We start from the raw sequence: 22,279 nt of genomic DNA on the forward strand, positions 1-22,279 counted from the left end.
CTGACAGAGTCCCCCTGTGAACATAACTGCTTTTCCTCAGTCTCCCCATGTGTAAAATGGGACTAGTACTCATTTCCCTCGCAGGGATGTTGCAAGGGTTAGTTAACGTTAGTAAAACAGTTTGGAGATTAAAAAAATCCCAAATGTGATTAGCAAAACCTTTGTGTATCCAGCCTGCTGGGGAAGTGGGGGACGGGATGCTACAGCACAGACCAGCCCTAGATTGAATGGGTGCCCTCACATCAATTCTGTAAAGAAAGTACCTGAGGATGCGTCCACCATGAAGTCTCCTTCATGACCAATGCATAAAGGAAAGGGAAGAATACGTAGTGACACCCCTCGGGGCACATGCAGATAGAAGTACTAGGCTGGACCAGTTATAGGTGTACATCTGCCTTAGGTACTTACATGCCACCCATTACTGGTGTAGCCTGCCAACACTCCAGTGAGGCAGGGCAGTGTTATTATCTCCATTGTACAGATGGGGAACTGAGGCACAGAGAGGCTAAGTGAGTTGCCCAAAGTCACACAGGAAGTCTGTGGCAGAGCAGAAACTTGAACCCAGGTCTCAGGCTAGCACATTGATCCCTGGATCATCTAGCCTCATTCTATAGAGCCCTATACCTACAAATGCATTTGGAAGTGCAGGGTTAAAGACAGCAGCACATTTTAACCTTCCTTTTAGAATCACATGCAACTCGTTAAGACTTGCCTACCAACAGGGGGTTGGATTCTGCGTCATAACTCAGACACTGGGCCATAAACAGGCATAACCCCACTGAAGGCCATGTGCTAGTGAGCTCCAGTCCCGAAACCCTTACTCAAGCAAGACACTCAAGCTAGACTTCAGCACTCTGAGGCCCAGATGCAAAGTCCATTGACGTGGACAGAATGATGTGCTAGATATTGTAAAACAGGGTCTTCCAGCCATCACTAAAAAGACAGATAGGAAATCTACCATGATGCAAAGATTTCAGGTATTTCTTGGTTTCCCTGACAGGTAGCACTTCAACTCTTTAAGGGTTTTACTTCCACTGCAAAATTGGCAGGGGCAGCCAGGAAACAATTCCATTCCTCAGGAAAAGTTTCAAGGTTTCAAAACTTGTTTTCATTTGAATGTGGAAGAAAACACCACCTTTATTTTTTATGAAAAAACACCCACCCACATGCTCACACTCTCTCTCAGGATAGCTGATAGCTTGGTGGCTAGGGCCTACATGTGGGATATGGGAGACTCAGCTTTAGGTCTCTGCTCTCAATCAAGAGCGGCTATCGAGTTATAGATCTGACATCTCCTGTTAGTGCTAAGCCACTTTGTATAAATAATTAAATGTTCATTAAGCCAGAGAGAGAAGCAAAAAGTTTGTTGAAAATTTTGACCAGCTCTAGAAATCAGTTCTAAGAGCCACCTCTGACAGGCAAGCTACTATCATAAAATTCTACTGTAAAGTAGGCTTAAGTTTTTCAGTTCACTTTAGAATAAATGTATCGACCAGGAGACAGGAAGTATTTTAAATGGGGAAAACCTTATTTTAAAAGTATCAGAGGGGGAGCCATGTTAGCCTGGATCTGTAAAAAGTGGCAAAGAGTCCTGTGGCACCTTATAGACCAACAGACATATTGGAGCATGAGCTTTCGTGGGTGAATACCCACTTCGTCAGACACAATACCCAGTTTTTTAAAAGATATCACACACATCTCTGTGGCCTTATCCTGTGCTTCTTGCACAAGCTGGAGTCGCTGAGTGTGTAAAATCTGTTCCCCCTCTCTTTCAAAATCTAAAGTCACATCTTCTGCTCCAAGATCTATGAAGGAAATGCACTCGTGCTATTAAAAATTATAAACAGTCTTACTGTTAAACATTTTATGGTTAGTTCCTAAACTGGAGTCAGCTAAGGTCTGCAATCTATTTATTCCAGCTGAAAGAGCTGGAACGGCATGACCCTGCGTCTCCAAGGAGCAGGTGGGTAACCTGATGCACGTGGAAAACTACTGGAGAAAACTGGTGACTGATGTGTCAGAAATGCTGCTAATCCCCCCCAGATCTCCCATCAAGTAGTTTCTAAGGGAGGTAAATCTTGACAACCCAACAAAATGTAAACAAAGCAACAGAAACAGTTCCCTGTGGATTCTGCGGGAAACAATAGGCAAGAGCATAGGTGCTGGAACTAGGGGTGCTGCCGCACACTCTGGCTTGAAGTGGTTTCCATCATGTACAGCGTGTACAGGTTTGAGTTCAATGACTCTCAGTACCCCCGCTATACAAATTGTCCTAGCACCCCTGGGCAGGGCGTTGGTTTCATGTCACACAATGCAGACCTCTAGGTGAACGCCAGAGCTCAGCAGCCAGATTTATACATTGCCCAGATTTGTACCCCTAGAGTTTCTTCTCTAGGGGCTGGATTTCAGGAACATTCATTCCTCTTTATAGTTGGAATACACATATGGGCTACACCCTGTTCTCCCCTGCACCCTGTGAATGTTTAGGCACCATTCCATTGTGCAAGGGAGGCCAAATTTGGGAATCTGTGCAGGAAGTGCATTGTGTGGCATAGACTGCCCTCCTGTGGGACCATCGCAAGGGGATGTCGGGAGAGAGCCATCCCATGGATGCTCTGATCCTCCACCCAGTGTGTGGGGGATACTTTAACAGCGAGGCTAAAGAACCCCCACAAATCAGCACTTCAGCCACTCATTGCCCTGGACAAAATCTCTGTGGCAATGGCCAACCCTAGTGCCTCCATTGCCCTGGACAGGCACTAGGGTTGGCCATTGCCACAGAGATTTTGTCCATGAGGCCCAGCCCTGCTGGATTTACTCATCACTAGCAAGAGAGGAGTCCAGGGCAGTTCAATCTGAGAAAGCAGCATAGGATGAGACCTATTGTTTGGATTTTAATATAATCCCCAGATTCTGGAAATGAATATATTCTGCATGCAGCACGCACGCACACTCACATGTATATATTTGTATGTGTATTAATATTATATAGAAAGGAGGAAGTATGGTCCTATCTAACTATCTATACAGGACCATACATCCTCCCCTCTAGATAATATGAATTGTGCAAAGAAACACATGTCCACGTATATGTGTGCGTGCATTATATGCAGAATACATTCCTCTCCGTATAAATAGATACTCTTCATTTTTATAATGTTTTTAAATCCTTTGTTTTTCTCTGCCTTTTATTAGCTTGTTAATCAGTTGAATGAACGATGGCCTCGATTTCAATATATAAGTAAACTCTGTGGATCACCACTCTGCCATTCTGTTCTTTTCCTTACATGCGTGGATATTGACTTGGATGGGATTTCTCTGCCTGCAGGGAAAGCTACATGTTAGCCTGCACAGAGAGAGAGAGAGAGAGAGAAAGAGAGAGAGAGAGAGAGTGGTGAGTACCTCGATTTTAGAAATTCGACTTCAGCTACGTTATTCTCGTAGCTGAAGTTGCGTATCTAAAATCGATTTTAATTCCTAGTCTGGACGTGGCCTGAGAGTGTGTGTGTAGATATATATATATGGGCGGGAGCATGGATAACACACTGGATTAGGATACAGGAAGACCTGTGTCTGTTACTGACCTGTGTTAATCAGCATTTTGTGATCCATGGATGAAAAGTACTTTATAAGAGCCAAGTATGGCTATTATATATATAATACATGTACATCTTTCTGTGTACACACACACACACACACACGAGTTGTGTAGAAATATCTATCCTGTCCCACCATGAAATAGTTCATTTAAGAACTCGAACCATGCAAACCTCACAGAACGTGCTATTTAAATGGTCCTTTATTGGATTCTAACCAGAAAGGCATTTAGACTGTTTATCAACAGTCTTGTTTTAATTTTCTTTTTAAAATGGAACCACTTTCAAAGGAACAGAAAAATGAAGACCAAATTAGCCTGGCTTGGCACTTTTGTAGGAATGATTCTGATGGTGGCATACATCACTGAGCTGGCAAGTCTGGAATACGAAAGCACAAGCTTTAAATTAACTCAGAGTCTCTGAAAATAATGCTTTGCTAGTAAGGGTAGCTAACACAATAATGTGGAAATGGGATCTGGCAATTTTTTGGCATCACTGGTGGTTTGAACAATTTGATGTGTTTGTGGCATTAAAAATCTTTGCTCTCTCTCTCTCTCAAGCTTCACCCTGCAGCAATGATCAACTAAACAGACATTTTGGAAAAAATACATTTGAGAACTAACAAATTGCCTCCTTAATCATGGCTAACCCGGGATGTTTTCTCACACTTAAATTAAATGGATTCTCCTTCCCGTGCAGCGTCAGCAAAAAAGGATTTGCCTCATACAGTGAAGATGGTGAGCTCATGTGAAATTCAAAATGGACAGTTCACCAAGCATTATAGAAAATACTCTGTATTTTAACTGTCAGTTCTTATGCTGACTTGTAATACGGAGCCCACAATATAGATAAACTTTTATCTAAGCAGTTATTTTTCCCCTGGGGGCCAGAGAGTTCCCCATCTCTAAGGGGAGGTTAAAGCCACTTGCTACTGTCACCAGACTGAAAACACTAATACAAATGACCACACCTGCCCATGCCATGGTCTCTTCCAGTTTGTACTGAGAAGCTTGCAAAAGTCTCCCAGTCAGCTGGAAGGGAGTAAATCATTCCTGACAGTTACATCTCTACAGAGCAGTTAGAATTAATGTAACAATTTGGTGCTTAATGAAGCAGCAACATGCTGGGCTGCAGAGAATGGCTGGGACCTGCTGCAGTCATGTTATAATCCCCATGGGCCCCAAATGGCAGAGATTTAATCAGATGGTGACTTGTTGGGTTGAGAGAATTGCCATGTGGAAAGAAACCCAGCAGAGTGTGTGTAGGGAAAAAAACAAGAAAACACACAAGCCCCAGCTAAGCCTGAAATAATCTCAATGGGCCAGATCATTGATTTCAGTGGGAGTTCAGTTTAAAAAGATCAATGGCATAATATGGTGTTTCCGAGACTATGGTGAGCTGTGTCAACCTAGAGGGATAGAATAGCCCAGCAGATGAAAACATATTTTAATTACACAGCCCCCTTTGAATAGGCTGATAGCCTGAATGCAGTACAGATTAGATCCCCGACTGGTGCAAATCAGCAACACTCCATTGACTTCTTTGGGATTTCTGAACTTGGAAGACCCACAAGATCAGATCCTTGCTTTCTGAAACCCTTTATTTTGGGGTTATCCCCACTTTGTGGATGTCTTTTTTGTTGCACACTCTTTGGGTGTTTATTATTATTGATTTTAATCATTGATTGTGCTACCATTGAGCTTCATGCTGGACAAACCTATTATCATTTTATTGTCTGTACTGCAGCAGTGTCTAAGTGTCCCAGTTACAAACCAGGGCACCATACAAACACAGACAGTCACTTACAGTAGGTCTTCAAACATAATCACAGAACACTTCACAGCTGATTGCAGTCTGTATAGACTAGCCGTGTGTGTGTGTGTACCATACAGTCGGTTACAGAAGGTATTTGTACCAAACAGTTCTATTATATGATGGATCAGCATAATTCACATAAAAAATACTTTGGGAAAATAAATTAAATTAAATTTCATACGTATGTGGGTGGGCAATGCAGAACAATGTGTTTTGAGAATGAAAGACAATGCGACCAGGAGCCAAGCACTAGAGAGTCTGATTGTCCCAGGAGTTGCTGGTACTCAGCACCTCTCCAGACAAGGTCTTGTAAACACACTGAATGTTTTAGGCAGGGAAAAAATGCAGATGGGTTTAGAGACAATCCTCTGTTTCCCATGCATACAAATGTTTCCAATGTGCTGCTGTTTGCAGCAGCTTGGTTGCTTTAAAATAAATCATGCAGCACATTATATTTTTCCAAATGAAACTGCAGCACAAAATAACATCCCCTCACTTGCAAAAACATGAATGTTGTGTGTGTGTGCGTACAAAACAAAAAGTGTTTGGTTGCAAAACCTCATGGTCATCAGCTTTAAGGTCCTGACAGGTTTATAAAGTGCTAAGTGTCCCTGTGGGACCCTAGAACTGTTCTCAGATAAGATCAAACTTGCCATATCCAGCTGGCATACAAGGCAGAGGGACGTTTAAATTAATTCAAGAATCACTTCTGTTTTACTGATGGAGGATAGTATCTACAATCTATGAAAATAGCACATCAAGAGAATACTTATTAAAACAGGGCTTATGGCACACACAGCCTGATTCTTCTCACTTATACTGGTGCAAATCAGGAGTGAATCCATGGAAGGTAGAGTCACATTGCAATGAGGTAAAAGTGGCATAAATTATAGGAGAATCAGGCCCATAGTCTTGTAAACCACATTAAAGACTTTTCCCTGCTCTCAGTGTAGTCAAGAGGAAAAGGATCAGGCTCCTGTTAATGTCAATTGTGTTATGGTATCCCAAAAGGACTAAATCAGGACCCATTGGGCTAGGTGCTGTACAAACACAGATGAAGAGACAGTCCCTACCCTGGTGAGCTGAATATGTTAAATTGTTAAAATACAGAGCAGATAGGCCTGGTCTACACTGGGAGAGGGGGATCGATCTCAGTTATGCAACTTCAGCTATGTGAATAACTGAATCAACTGCTGCCCCTCCCATCAACTCTGCCTGCACCTCTTGTGGCGGTGGATGGGAGAGTGCTCGGGGATCAATTTATTGCATCTAGTCTAGATGTGATAAATCGACCCCTGCTGGATCGATTGCTGCCCGCCGAGCCTGCGGGTAGTGTAGACATACCCTTAGGCTCCAAAGGCAGGGTAACATTTTCAAAAGCATCTAACTAAATCCCATTGACTTTCAATGAGACGTAGGCTCCTAAATTTCATTTGAAAGTGTGACCCTTAGTCTATTCACATTGATTTTTATCCCGTTTTAAATGTAACCATTCAAGCATCCAACAAGAAACGTGGTGGTCCAAAAGCATACATTTAAAGAGATGAATTTTGTGACACTGGTCCATAAATAACAAATTTGGGGGATATTGTGGAGTCCTGCTCTAGCACATTAAACTTATGAGTCTTGATCTTGCAATTCTTATGCACACAAAACTCTCACTGAAACCAGTCAACAGCTGGTTTTTATAAAGACTTACCATGAACTGAACGCACTTTACAGATACAGGCTTGTTTTCTAATTAAGTGCAGGTGCCTAAAGTTTGCTATCTAAAGCCACATCTCACAGTCTGGATACAAGTTTTGGTGCTTATCTTCAGGTGATCACATATTAGGACCATTTATAAAAGATTCACTTTACTAAGTGCATCTATCTCTGGGGTGGCCCCACACCAGCAATGTCAAATGTCTAGAAGCTTGTGGGGCCTGATTTTTAAATTTCTGTGACCAGTTATGTGCATAATGAATTTGCAGAATTATCACAAATTCACAACAGGACTCACAGTTCAGTTGTGTGTTTAACTGGCCACGAGTTCATGCCAATATCCAACCAGCATGTGTAAATACCCAGTCTGTGGGTGTTCATTTGGTACTTAATGATGTATACATGTAGTTTGAAAGTCAGGCTGTTTGGTGGTGGCTGACACCTTAAATAACAAGCCCCATTCTGCACCCAAGATCCCAGGGCACTTTTCCTAAGACCATTCACCTTCCTGCCCTTGACCTTGTATGTATTCAGCAAAGCACTTTGGGATCATTAGGTAAGTCTAAGGCACCATTATTGTTTAACTGCCAAGGCAGATAACTGATTTTCTGATTTGTATTTATCCATGGAATTTATTTTTGGTAAATTACCATCACGATAAAAACCTCACTACATCACAGTCCATGCTAAGGTAGACTCAGGCATATTCCCTCATCTGCCCAACGGAGCAGGGATTCAGTAAGAGACACATGTATTTCAATGTGAACTAGCTGAGGGCTTTAGTGAGATTTCCATTCTAATTAAACTTTCTGGGTAGGCATCTCCCTCCGCCCCACATTCATATGGACATTTTTCACTTCTTTCCTGCTGAGGATTCCCCTTTTGCTCACCACTCAACTTTGGCAGGTGAGGTAAATGGTAAATTAAACTGACAAGATTGTGAGGGTTATCTGGGCCTGCTCACCAACACACCACCACAAATAGAGGAAATCGCCAGTTAATGAAGACATCTGATATCCTGCCAATCTTCATTTCCTGCAGCCTGGTGAAGATGGACCCATCAGCCGCAGCTGAATAGGTGGGATTTGGGTGCACCTTTTCCCAGGTTGCTGTTACTTACTGGCAGCTGGGCTCTCTTACGCAACAAGGGCCTTATCTTACATGAGTGGAAAGACTCCCATTGAATTCAATGGGCTTTGGATCAGCCCCCAGGAGCAGATACTGATGAACGTGAGTGTACATTATAGAAACTGGGGCCAGAGGAGTGGAGGGTGAGGCTTTTCCAAGACAATAATGCGGCGATGAATTTTCTCAAATTATAAGGAGTATGTTGATTTGACCCCTGCAGAACTTGATGCTTTGACCGCTCCAGGAGTTTGTCTTAACAGTTTATTTGGTTTCAATCTGTGTGAGGCTTACATCCAAGCTAATGATTTTAGGTTCCAATGAACAAAAAATCTTGGCATGACACATGGTGGGAACAGATTTGTTTCCAGCTGGTTGAGTTTTTGTTTGTTTCTTTTATTGCGAAAGCCATGTGAAATTGAATTCTTTCTGCTTGATTTTGACAGAAAACCACAATTTGATCCAAAAATCAGCAAAAAGTCTTGTGGCACCTTATAGACTAACAGACGTTTTTGGAGCATGAGCTTTCGTGGGTGAATACCCATTTTGTCCGATGCATGTAGGTAGGTAGGTAGGTACCTGCCCCTGGAAATTTCCACTACATGCATCCGATGAAGTGGGTATTCACCCACGAAAGCTCATGCTCCAAAACGTCTGTTAGTCTATAAGGTGCCACAAGACTCTTTGCTGCTTTTACAGATCAAGACTAACATGGCTACCCCTCTGAATTTGATCCAAGGTTGTGTTCAAAACTGAGCCAGGTTCATTCAGAAGGTGCAATATTTTCAGCAAGCATGTGGTCAAATCCTGCTCATGTTTCCCCCAGAAATAGTCCCAGTGACATCCCAACAGTAATGTGTGTACTTACAGGACATTATTCAGCTGATAGAAGTCTCTGTGGGCTGTATGCAGTTGCAGACAAGGCATGGTCCCTGGTAAACATGGGAGACAAAGCTGGAACTTGAGCTGTGTGGAAAGACATGTGTCTGTGCCAATAGTTTTTTTCCTTTTAAATAAACACCTCTTATTTAAGTAGGTCAGAGACTTCATATATCATGACACCAAAGGGATTACTTGTGTGAGTGAGTTGAGCAGCATGGAGCTCTATGTCCAACTTCCAAATTGTAATAAAATCTGAAATCAGGTGACTTCCAAATGTGTTCGATTTATGGCTAATTGAGCAGAACAGGGTTATGTGCAATGAGAAGACTAAAGAGTGCTTTGGCCACAAAATGGAGGCAGGAGAAAAAGACAGTAAGATAGTGGAGCTTTCGCAACTGACCAATTAACTTAAATAAAACTCAACTGAATCCTTCCGTGACTTGCTTGGCTGCAAACATGGTGTACAGTTCTGATCCAAAGCCAAGGGGTGGTTTTGGCTAAACTAGGGAGGATTTAGAAAGCAGACCTTCCTGATCTGAGAAAAAGCTTCCAGCTGGCTGAGTTTATCATTCTGAATTGGCTCCATATTTAATGGGGCTTTTTGCGACTCATTTAGAAGGATTGGAGCCAGAGTCTGCTACAGTTCTCTGCCACCAGAAGCACTTAATGTAGCCTTATCATTTTCATTTTCTGAACATAACCTGTTCACTGTGGCCTGTTTCTAATGGGAGGCTGCCATGATCTCCCAAATTAATTACTGTGGATGCTCCTAATGATTCTAGTTAAAACATCCCCTTGTTATGCTACACACAGGGACTTGGCTCTTGGGGATAACTGGTGGGTGATGAAGCTGTGGATGTGGGGAAGTTAGAAGTTATTTTGGTTTTAATTTGTACGAATCCAATTATCATCACACATTTAGAAATAAAGAATTGTTCCCCCAAGCAATTTACTGGCTCATTTATTTACATGTGGATTAAAATGCAGGACACTAATTGTGCTCCTGGAATTTTGATATTCGCCATTCCACAGCAAATAGTACAACAGTATAATAATGATACTATGTCCCGTATACATCCCAAGACTGAGACTGTTATCTTGTTTGCCTTCAAAGAAGTCATTCTTTCCAGTTTTTTTCTTATAGTTTTAAGCATCTTATCTTAAAGGGACATTGGGATTATTATATGCATTTTCCCCCAAAGATATAATGCTCTTTTTTTCTATTATAAAAAGGAAAAAAATGAATGGCCTGCACTCACGTACAACCCTACATAAACAAACCAATATGCACAGCTCAGTGCTCCTAAACAACCCTACAATAAACAAACCAGTGTGTGCAGGGTTAGATCCCATGAGCAAAGTTATAACTAGGCTAGGAAGGATCAGAGGTTTTTTGGTAAATGTTGGAAAATGTCAATTTCACCATACACACAAACCAAAGAAAAAATATTACCATAGATGATGATAAAAATTTACAAATAGTCGAAGAAAGAAAAATGTTACTTGAGACATAGTGGAGTTTGATTTACTTTGTGTATTTTGACATGTGATATTGATGATTTGTCTTCTAACTGTTGTAAAGCTTTAACTTTTTGAATCTCAGTGGCTATTGTCATTAAATCATTATTGTCTGACCCACCCATTGTCTGACCCCTTTATAATTTTCCATAACTGAACATTTAAACTGATATTTTCTTTTTAAGCTTTTTAGTTGTATCTGTTGAAATTATTGGAAAAAAAATCAAATTCTTTCAAGCTTATGTCGAACCACCCACCGTGCCCAGCCACTTGTTTATAAGGAACCCTACAAAAATAAGCTACCTCACCCAGCCCAGGGTCCATAAGCAACCCTAAAATGAAAGAGCCGTATGTGTGTATGGACACCTGGGAAATATTTCAGTGAAAACACATTTCAGTTTCAAACCTTTAAGAGTTAAACATAATGAACAAGAGCGAAGGGCAGAGTGGGGAAAACAGCTTTGGACCAGACCTTGAACTGTATTTATCTGATGTGTTAAAAGCATCCGAATACCTGGAAACTTGAAAGTTCTCTGTTTTCCTCTAGGACTAGCATGTGGCCAGGGTCCCTACAACGATTTGAAAATGAGTCCCATTCAGCTGAACAGAATGGCTCACTCCCTAAAAGGTAAGCACATGTCTGTGTCTTTGTGGCATAGGTGCAGAGTAGTGTGAGCTTCCCCAACACACACACACACACACACACACACACACACACACACACACACACACACACACACACAGCATGCTTGTGCCTCATCCCTGAGCCAGAGGGATCCCTTTATAGTGATCAACAGAGGCTGAATTTGAAGGTTGGACCCAACTGTTGAAAGGTTCCATTAATAATCCTGAGTTTCTGGTCCTCAATCCCAGTAGGCTTAATTTGTATAAATAGATCCCTGCCTAAGAGCACTGTTGGCAAAGGGAGACAGTATGGGGTATTGGCGAAACCCATGGAGTAGACTCCGTGTGCCATGTCTGCAGTATTGTGTGTGCTTTATCATACAGATTCTTGAAGCTGTCGAGGTCCCTCCCAGCCCCAGAATCAGCCTGAGCAGAAAGCAGTTGGAATCTGATCTCTTTTGGGGCTATGCAGACAGGCACAATGCTTGCCATTAATATTATATTAAGCCAAATGCAGATCACATTTCAACACATGGAGTCTAGCTGCAGCCTTGTGTTTTTATTACTGTGATATAATGAGCCAAAAGTGGGGGAGGGGATGCACCGTGTAAATGAAGGTAGAATTTGGCTCGGCAGCTGGAAGTTCTTTAGAAAATCTGTTGACGATTCATGAGCCAGAATGGAATCCAACTCAGTCTCCTGTAGCTGTGCAGGACAACAGAAGGTCCAGAGGAAGTGCAGAGAAGAACAACAAAAATGACTTAAGATTTAGAAAACATGACCTCTGAGGGAAGATTGAAAAAAAATTGGGTTTGTTTAGTCTGGAGAAGAGATGACAGAGGGGACATGATAATAGTTTTCAAGTACGTAAAGGTTGTTACAAGGAGGGAGAAAAATTATTCTCCTTAACCTCTGAGGATAGGACAAGAAGCAGCAACAAGGGCGGTTTAGGTTGGATATTAGGAAAAACTTATTGTCAGGGTGGTTAAACACTGGAATAAATTGCCTAGGGAGGTGGTGGAATCTCCATCATTGGAGATTTTTAAGAGCAGGTTAGACAAACACCTGTCAGGGATGGTCTAGATAATACTTAGTCCTGCCATGAGTGCAGGGGACTGGACAAGATGACCTCTCGAGGTCCCTTCCAGTCCTATGATTCTATGAAGTGACCTACTAATACCTTTTCCCTATAATCAGCAGAAATTACTCTGAATGGCACACTATGGGGGCCAGATTCTTAGCTGAGAATGGGGAGACTATAGTAGCCCCTTTAATGGAGCTGGATCAATGCCAGCCCTGGTCCCACCATAGATTAGAGCAGCAGGGAGAGCTGCTTTAAATTGTGCCTGCTGATTATGGCCCCAAAGAGCCATCTGCCATGCAGGGAATGAGAGAGTGCAGTGCATTCTCGCCATACTGTCTCCCCCTGACCATGTTTCTCCCTACCCTCCAACGTGACAAGGGACGGGCACTGGGAGGCTAGAACAGGAGTTGGTTATGACAGATCTACATCCACTAGGAGTTCCTAGTTCTTTTCTACGCATGGAGCAATGGGAGTGGGAGTGGCTAGGAGAACCTAACATAATAGAAGCATAATATATATATATATATATATATTATATGATACCTATATGTGTATATTATGGTACCCTTCTACAACTCTCCATTTTATCAATACATTGGCAGTGTTTATGCACCATAGAGTAGCAGGCAGTTGTGTAAATATGCCAGAGGCTTTATTAATATTTTTCTAACTTTATTTTTCATCTTCCACTGACTGATAGCTCCAGAACTTCAGGCTGCTGTCAGCTCTGAAAAGGAAAGGCAGAGACGCAAATGGTCAAGATAGAATATGTTCATGGTAAAAAATAACCGTAGATTCCATTAGCTCTTTTTGGGGGAGTTGTGTCACCTGACACTGATCATCGAGTCAAGCTAATGAGAACTCTCCGCATGAAGTCACCGCTCTGCCATTAATTAAAACCCCTTCGTGTGAAAAGATGAAGAAGAATTGAGGAAGAGCTTTTGATGCAGTTACATTTTCCAGAGATGTTGCTGAGTATCCATTACTAGCAGTGAAAGCCTTGTCAACATTTTTCCAAGGAAGAATGAAAATGTAAATAACTTTAAAATTATTCAATGTCACTGTGGTATGGAAAAAGGTCATACTGCTGGATATCATTCATCTCTTTGCCGATTTAAAGAGCTTTTTTCCTATTACATTTTCTTAAATTAATGTTTTTTTTAACATTACCCAAAGTAATGCTAACAATTATGGGGTTTAAGGAATTGATCATTATCCGGGCTACGATTTAGATCTGAAAAGATTTGTTTTGTTTTTTTAAAATGCCTTTTGATTTTTGCTTTACTACTTGTAAAAAAAATATGTATATATCTAATTAAAAGACAGAAAGTCCAACTACATTTCCAAGCACCTTTTAAAAGGGAAGGTGATTTGGGAAGGAGTTGAGATTGGAGATTCAAAGTTGATGTAAGTCAGGTTAAGCATGAGTGCAAACGTTTGAAGGACCAGGGCCCTAATGTACAGGGTATTTAGTCAGAGGAACCAATTTGGAGCAGAATTCCTGTCCATTTTCTTGACTTTTTGTTGTTTTTTAATCAGGGTATGAAAAACTGAAAACGGAAAGTGGCACATTATTTAATAGGAGGAAATTCACCCCAGTGCCAGGAGGTCAACACAAGACCTTTGAAACCTCATTTAACCCATCTCAATGGAGTTTAAAGGGGACTCGGGAGTGAACATGACTTTGTGCTCATCCTGCCCAGGGCTGACTTTCCCCAAGAACATTAAATATAATAGACTATAACGCTGCTCTGCAAATACTGGCTTATAGGCATAAAGAATTTACCAGTTCATAGGCTCAGTGTCTTCTAGAAGCACAATGCAATGACTCGGAATCCTTTCAGGTGGCTCAGGGTGGGGGATTATTAATAATTCTGTTAATATTAAATCTAGCAAATAGATGTGCCAGGTGCTTTACTGGCATGTGGGAGACAAGGTTCCTGCTCTAAAGCACAAAAAGAAGAGAGGGAGAGATAGGGAGGAGTTAGGCCTTGAAAACAAGAACTAAGACTTTCAATCCGGACTTTGGCTTGTGACTCTCCCCTTGAAAGGCTTTTTTATGCATCTGTGGGGTGGGAAATGTCTCCTGCCAAGGGCAAAGATCTGGATGAGGGACTCAGTATCTTTCAAACACAGGTTTGAAAGAGTGATAAGTTTTAATTGGTCCTGACTCTCTCCCTGCATCAGAGCAGAACTCCTGGCAACACAGAGGTCAGTTCTTACAGTTGGATCTAGCCATATTGCAGGGTACAATCCTTGCCTGAGTTTATTTGTATTGCAATTGTTTGTGGTCATGAAGGAAAATTTGGATTTTTAATAAGCCTTTATCTGTTTTGCATAGAAGAGGACTCAGCATTTCAGTAATCCAAAACCTCAGCCCCATCAACAATTTGGAAAAAGGAGCTGTGTTCTTATCAGGAATGCTTGGCGTAGTGAAATATGCTTGCGTTTGTCATCTCCACGCCCCCTGCTACATCAAGTATAAGGTAGTGTAGTGGGGAATGCCACAGCTGGTGCTTTGCATGTAATTTTCACCCTCTTGTTAATGACCTTGTAGGGATTAGCATGGCCTTCTCCATATGCCAGTAGATTATGTCTGTTGGCAGCTGGTAGTGCTGGAGCAAAATGGGATCGTTTTCATTAGGAGTGCTTGACATTCGGTTGCCCTGGATGTCGTCAATCCTAAACTGTCAGGGCCTTTGAATAAAGCAGCGTGCAGATGTGATTTATTAAATGGGCTGCTGGTTTGCTGAAAATGTGGCATTTTCAAGTCAGCAAGGTCTGGCAGAAGAAGTGTAAAGGGGAGCCTCTGAATGACAGTCTCACCCCTTAAATACACCAGCTCTGTCCAACAATGTCAGATAGATACACAGCTCTGAAAGGAACGAACAGGGACTTTGTCTGAGAGATGCAAATTGTGCAATGAACACATTAAAATAGAAAACATCATGTGAAGACGATGCAATGACTGTGCGTGTAAGTGTGTACACACAGTACAGCCCTTCTCTAGCAAGTGCTTGTGTGTGTGTAGTTTAGGGCTGGTGACATGGTGATAATCCCATGGTGGCTTTGGCTATTCCTATGGCTGGGATCTGGATGAATCCTGAAGCCTTTGCCTCAGAGTCTTGGGGACATTTTAAAAAGGTCCCAAATATACATCTTGGTTACATTAGCCAAAACATCTCTTCTCTCACACTGAAAATATAAGTCTCCTAGGAAACATATGCTTATTGAGAAATAATAACTATGACCCACATCCTTCCCCACAGATCCATTAACTGGGAGGGGAGGAAGAGGGTGCTGCATGGGTCAGGGGTTCACATTGCCGGGGGGGGGGAGGATGGATACGATATTGTCCTGCCCCTTAGCCCAGTGGAGGTTAAGCAGGCGAGATAATACACCCAGAAGCTGTCATGAAGTCAGAGGTTCCCAGGGCAGCTGCAGCCATGAGTAGTCTTGTTGCCAGGGAGATGGGTTGAGAAGCGTGGCATCATGGGCCAGAGGCAGTGAAGAGGCAAGGCTGGGGGTCAAGGGGATATGCCAGTCCTGTGGTGGGGAGGCAAACCCTGCCCCCTGCCACGGAATGAGTGGGTCAGACTCCATGAGGGGATCTCAAAGAGATTTCCTTCTCCCACCCCCCACTGAGTTCTGCTGTGGGGTGAGGAGAGGGAGGGGATGATCCCAGCCCCCGTAAGTAGATTCTCTGTATTTTACAAAGTTATTAATTCTCCTCTAATCCTGTTTGAAAGTAATCAGTTTAAAGATGATAGGTTCCAAATCTATGTCGTGCTTTCTATATGTTACAGCACAACTAAAACCTCCAGTGCCTTTCCCTCTTGAAAAACGAAGGTCCCTGCCCTGCACACAAGCACCCTCCAGTAACAAGCCAGCCTGCTGAATGAGAGGGAGCTGAGCCATAGAGTCCAGCGGACTTTGGATTGACACCCGTATGACTGAGGGGAAAATGGAGCCCCTACGGTTCCAGTGCGCAGCTGTGGGGCAAAACCAAGAAAAACATGTTTTAAATACTCACTGCTGGGCCCGATCCTCATCTACACTAAGGCCACAGTGCAAGGCTCTGGCAGCTTGAAGGGATGGGAAAATAAGTGTCAAGTACATTTGCACCACCTTTGAGACCCTGCTTCATTGCCAGAGTAGCATGAAGTGGCCCTCATGTACACACGAATCTGGGCCATTAAATAGATCTTATGGCCTGCATATGTCGCTCTGACGTCTGTGAGTAATCCTGATTGACTTCAATAGGGTTACTTAAGTGAGTAAAGACTGGGTCCTTAATGGCCTTCTAAACAATACGCAGCAGAGTAACTTCTATGCAGACTAACTATTCATATTTAATTGCACCTATTGCAAGTTCAATAACCACCAATTAATTATTTAAAACATGCCAGTGAAGGATTTACAGCTATGTAATATAGTAGGTATGATTAATCCTCAATGAATATGTTCCTTATAATCAACTGGTAATTATTTCACAAGCAATACTTTCATTAAATCAAAATTAATTATATGTGTGGGGACTTTGATTTAAAGTGTTACTGTAACATTAAGTGAATTTTGTTAATCAGTTATTGCAGTATAAAAACTGAGCATTTATAACAAAGCCACGCAGCCAGAACGGTGCTGGCGTGTGATACCAAACAGGCACTGCCAAAAATGGAAAACTGAGAAACCCCACTCAACTTTTAATCAAGTTGATTTATTGGTCTGTGAAATTCTGAAGATATCCATAAACACCCTCTATGGGCAAAGGTCCTCCTGCATGCAGCAGTGCTTGACCAGGCCTTATATTCCGATTACCTGCATAAAATCAGATACTCGCAGCAAATCACACTGCTGTGCGCATTACACATACACAGATTCTCAGCAGACCACCTGCCTAGCCCAGCTTTCAGTAAGGTCAGCAAGGTCAAGGCTTCTGATAATTTTGTGGGCTTCTTAAGAGAAACTTGTCATGATCCCATGTGTCCTAGTGATCTAGCACAGGGATTCTCGAACTGGGAGTCGAGACCTCTCAGGGGGTCGCGAGGTATTACATGGGGGGTCGTGAACTGCCAGCCTCCACTCCAAACCCTGCTTTGCAGCCAGCATTTGTAATGATGTTAAATATATAAAAAAGCATTTTTTAATTTATAAGGGGGGGGGTCACACTCAGAGGCTTGCTATTGGAAAGGGGTCACCAGGACAAAAGTTTGAGAACCACTGATCTAGTGGGAAGAGGAGATTTAGAAGGAGAAAAGGAGGAAGATTAAGAAAGAAGCCAAAAGAGGAGAATGCAAAAAGTAATGGGAGGCAGATTCGGCCCTGATTTACCTCTGTTTACTTCAGTGGAGTTACACAAGAGATGAATTTGACCCAACATGTTCAGTCTTAGAAATAGAATAGCAGCCTCAAATTTAGATGCAGAATGAATGTAGATAGATCTTAGAAAGAAGGTTAATGAGCAATGCTGGCTTTTTTAAAATGTAATCGAATAATTATAAGTGTGCCTGCCAGATACCTTGAAAACCGACCTGCCTCAGTTCGTTTTTCATAGAGCCAGTACATTTAAAAAAAAAAAAAGGCACATCCTACTCTCTGAGGCTTCCCTTAGACTGATGTCTGTACAGTAGCTAGTGCTTTGGGCCCCCAGCATGGATTAATGCTCTAGCCACTTCCATAATATACATAGTTAATAATGCTGATAAGAATCCTAGCAAGACAGCTTTAGGCTCTAAGTAGCTGTGGAGATTTTGGTCTATAGGGATTTGATAAAATTCTTCTTACAAAATGTGTACCATTTCATAGCTTATGTATGTTCAGTTACAGGACTATTCAAAAGCCAGTTCAGATTGGCTCTAGGCTGGATGTAGCAATGGCTGTCACCACTTGATGGCTGTTCAGTTAATTGAATTCACAAGTCACTGTCCAATTACAAGTGTCGGCATAAAAATACACCACCGAGGCATCTATACAGACAAGCCCACTTGCTGGAAGTCTTAGAGGCCAAGGACCGAATGGGCTCTGTGGTTTAAAGTTAAACAACCCTCAATTTCTTGAGATTGTCCTTCCCAGTCAGGGGTGAGGCACGCTGATAGAGCAGTGCAGGGACGGGGAGTGGGGTGGGGGAAGGCTGCACTTTTACTGCCAATCCTTCACCTGTTCTGTGGCTTGCCTGAAAACAGTCCCCAGGTTTGTCAATCTGAGGTCGTTTCTGAATTAGATCTCTAAATATTTTGGCCATATGGTCAGAATAGGGCCCTTTTGACAGTTTTATGAGGAAAATTAGATTTTTTTTCCCCAATAAGAAACACATTGCAAAAAATCCCAGGAACCAAAATCATGCAAATATGACCGTTAAATGCTATGAAAATGACCTGTTTCACAAATGGCCATGCTGTTACTTGGATCAGATTCTCTACCCCTGAGCTGGCTTTTTTGTACCAAAGGAGCTGGAATGTGGCCCCACTTGGCCAGATGAGAATTCCCCTGGTAGAAGAGGATGTCTAAAATCAAACTACCTGACTTCTACACTAACGCCTTCCCAAGTCAGGAGTGTGTTGGGGACCTGAAGTAGAATGGAGCTGAGCTCCACAAATTCTCAGCTGGTTTATGATCCTCTGGGCTGCTAAAACTTGAAACTGGCACAGATCAGACCTCCCAACACACCTGCTTCTGCACACAGTACATCTCAGGGCAAGAGAAAATCTGGCAAGGTAATTCTTGATCTTACTGTTTACACCTTGGGCTTGTTATGGATTTTCTGGACTTGTGAATGTTTCTCCTTTCTCCTCTTAAGGATGTGCTGAGAAGGAAATTTCTCTATGCCTGGAATCAGGGTTGAAGCATGCTGGTTGTTTTTTTAAAAAAAATGAAATGTACAACGGTTTTGTTTCAAGACTTTCCCAGCATAAGTCCTAGGATTCCTAGCACAGTGAATGGACAAATATGTAAGGAATCTGGAGGGTTTAAAAGTTCATTAGGTGGCTTCCTTTATTCAAACTTCTTTTTCATTAAACTAAGTGTCCTATTAGTTTAAATAAGGAGGATATTTATATATACATATAGATTTATATATATACCGATATTGGTATTTGCAATTGCAATATGACAATGAATTACTTTGATAGGGAAGTTTTATTGCTTGCTTTCCCCTCTTTCATTTTGTGCTTCCCGTTAGAAATAGATTGTTCTGAAGTTAGTTAATTATTTAGACTACTGAGTTAAGCCTTGCTGAAAACATTCACCTGACAACAGAAGTTTAAATTTGAAAGAAAACTGACATGAAAACAGCTTTGAAACATATTGGTTGTCATAGCCTGTTAAATATATGATATGATTCTTGGCATGTTTGATATTCATAGTACTAGGGCTACCGTCTCATGTAATATGACATCAGTCCCAAATAGAAATATTAGCAGGTCAACAAGATAGCGCCTACCCAAGAAAAAAATGGAAAGGAAAAATGATGCTCATGATCACAGTTTTTAAGCTACAGTACACAAAGAGCATTTAAAACTTACTATGCAGCCAGTAACAAACTGGGACAATGTGTTTTCTGAGAGCAGTAGTTATGGTGAGTAGTGCAGACCCACTTTAGATCATAACAGGAAGGAGAGAACCATTTGGGTTATAAGAGGGTGTAAGTGACCAGAACCCTCAACTCCTCTAAATATCTGATTCATGACCCCTGGCAATGGACATCCGTTACTGCTGAGAGACTTGAGAATACAGACTTTATTATAAAACAACAACAACCTGGCATGCAGCTCGTCACATCCACAAATCTAAAAGCAGGGATGCTGAACATTGCTATCCCCAATTTACAGAGACTAAGAAACCCAGAGCTGAGATGATTTGCCAAAGATTACCCTGCAGGCTAGAGCAAAGCCAGGATTAGAACCCTACTTGTTTGGCTCCCACTCCAGGGCTCAGTCCACTGGTCCATGCTGCTCTCTCTTTAGCAAGTGTTTCCCACTACTGATATTTCTGAAAAGATGATGGGGCTGGGGTTGGAAGATGAAATTAGGCTCAAACCATTACATTGACTTTGGATACCACAATTTCATATGTTTTACAGCCGGAAGGGACCATTACCATAAGCTAGCTGGATTTTCTGTATAATTCAGACCGTATAATTTTCTCAGTGATTCCTGCATCACCTGCAATATCTTGTGGCTGACTTAGAGCACATCCATTAGAAAGACATCCAAACTCAATGTAAACACTTCAGATGATGAGGGAACTAGATCTAGCTCCTGAGCTTGCAAACCAGAATGGATGTAATTTTAATGGGGCTGTTCTAATGGGGAAAGCTACCCACGTGGTAAGTGTTTTCAGGATCAATCCTTTGCGGTCTGACCACTCTAGTTATCTCTGTAATGGGCCAACCAAACCCCCAATCAAAGTTTGGGAAAGTGCAGCTCCAGGACTGAATTTTGAGCCAGAAAGTCAGAGACAAAACAGAGATATGGGCCTGTTTACAGAGCAATTTGTGTTGGCCTTTCTTACCACATACCAAGATTTAGCCTAATGTCTCCTGACTCCCAGTCCCCTGCTGAGCCATTAGATCATGTGACTTCCCACAGTCGCTTTGATAGCTAGTAACAGTGTACTCAGACTGTACAGTATATCTATCCTCCCCCTGTACCTGCCCCCTTTACATTCGGTCTAAGCACAGTAATGCAACACAACACTGGATTTAACAGCTTGTCTCAGGTCTACTGAATGGTGCCAAGCTTTGGCTGCCACGCCTTTTCTGGGACGGGGGCATCTGGCAGTGGTCTGTACCCTCTCCTGCCGTCTTTTGTCACCTCCATGTCTGTGCTAGTTCTGCAGTGCTCTATGGGGTCACAACCTTCTTTTTGCTAGCTTGACCTCCTGGGACAGCATTTTGTCCTTTGACTTATGTCACTGTGGAACTGGCCTCCTTTGGCAACCTTTAGAAATAAAGCTCCAAACAATTATTTTCCCCAAGGACCCTGTGCATGATGCTTGTGTTGCAACATTTAAAAGCATCCAGATATTTATTTATTTATTTTTTGCATGGAGCATTCTGTGCTGTAAGGGCTTGATGCTATTCTCAGTTAAAACAATGGTACTGGACCAGGAACTGGTAGTGTACTAGAGAAAAAGTCTGACAATCAAATAATAGAGTCTCTGTCCTAATGAACTTACAGTTTAAGGGCAGGATCCAAATTCCATGGAAAATCAATGGAAAGACTTCTTTTTACTACAATGGGCTTTGAATCAGGCTCTAAAGGTACACTCTAAAGTTCTGCTGATTAATAAGAGTAATTTTTATTTTTATTTTTCTAGTTGATGCTGTTGTCTCTGTTTCATGGAATCTTTAACAGTAGTCTCTTAATTAAGCTTAATCATTAATGAGCTGAGAAACACCTTTGTGAATGTTCAGAATCAGTGGTTGAAAGAGTTCTTGCCAAACAAGCTGAAAATGAATCAGAGAAGGGGGGCATGATTCCTGAATTTTTAAAAAATAATTAAGGTGCATGTCTGTAACAAGAAGACACTAAAAAGCAATTGCATTAAATCAAGAAATACAGTTGATTTTATGGATTGTTTATGGAAATCTCTCTTTTATTAATTCTTTATCCTTTAATATTATAAGGGATTTGTGTCCACAATAAATAATGCTAAGTTAAATTGCATCTTCTTTGGCTTAAAATTTTAATATTCCTATTGCCCATCTCCATAAAGAAATTATATTATATGTACAGCTGTAGTCATAACCCTAATGGAATTACTATTCAAGTGCAGACAAGATTAGTATGAACACCGAGAAACTACCCGTCTATCAGGGGAAAAGGTAAAAGTTCAGAGTTCAGCTTGCATCAAATTATTTATCTCCCTAATAACTTAATAGATTGAATATATTACTTGTCAGTGACCTTGATGTACAAAAATAAAGACCCTT

This window comes from Gopherus evgoodei, chromosome 16, assembly GCF_007399415.2.
Source record: "Gopherus evgoodei ecotype Sinaloan lineage chromosome 16, rGopEvg1_v1.p, whole genome shotgun sequence".
NCBI lineage: Eukaryota > Metazoa > Chordata > Testudines > Testudinidae > Gopherus > Gopherus evgoodei.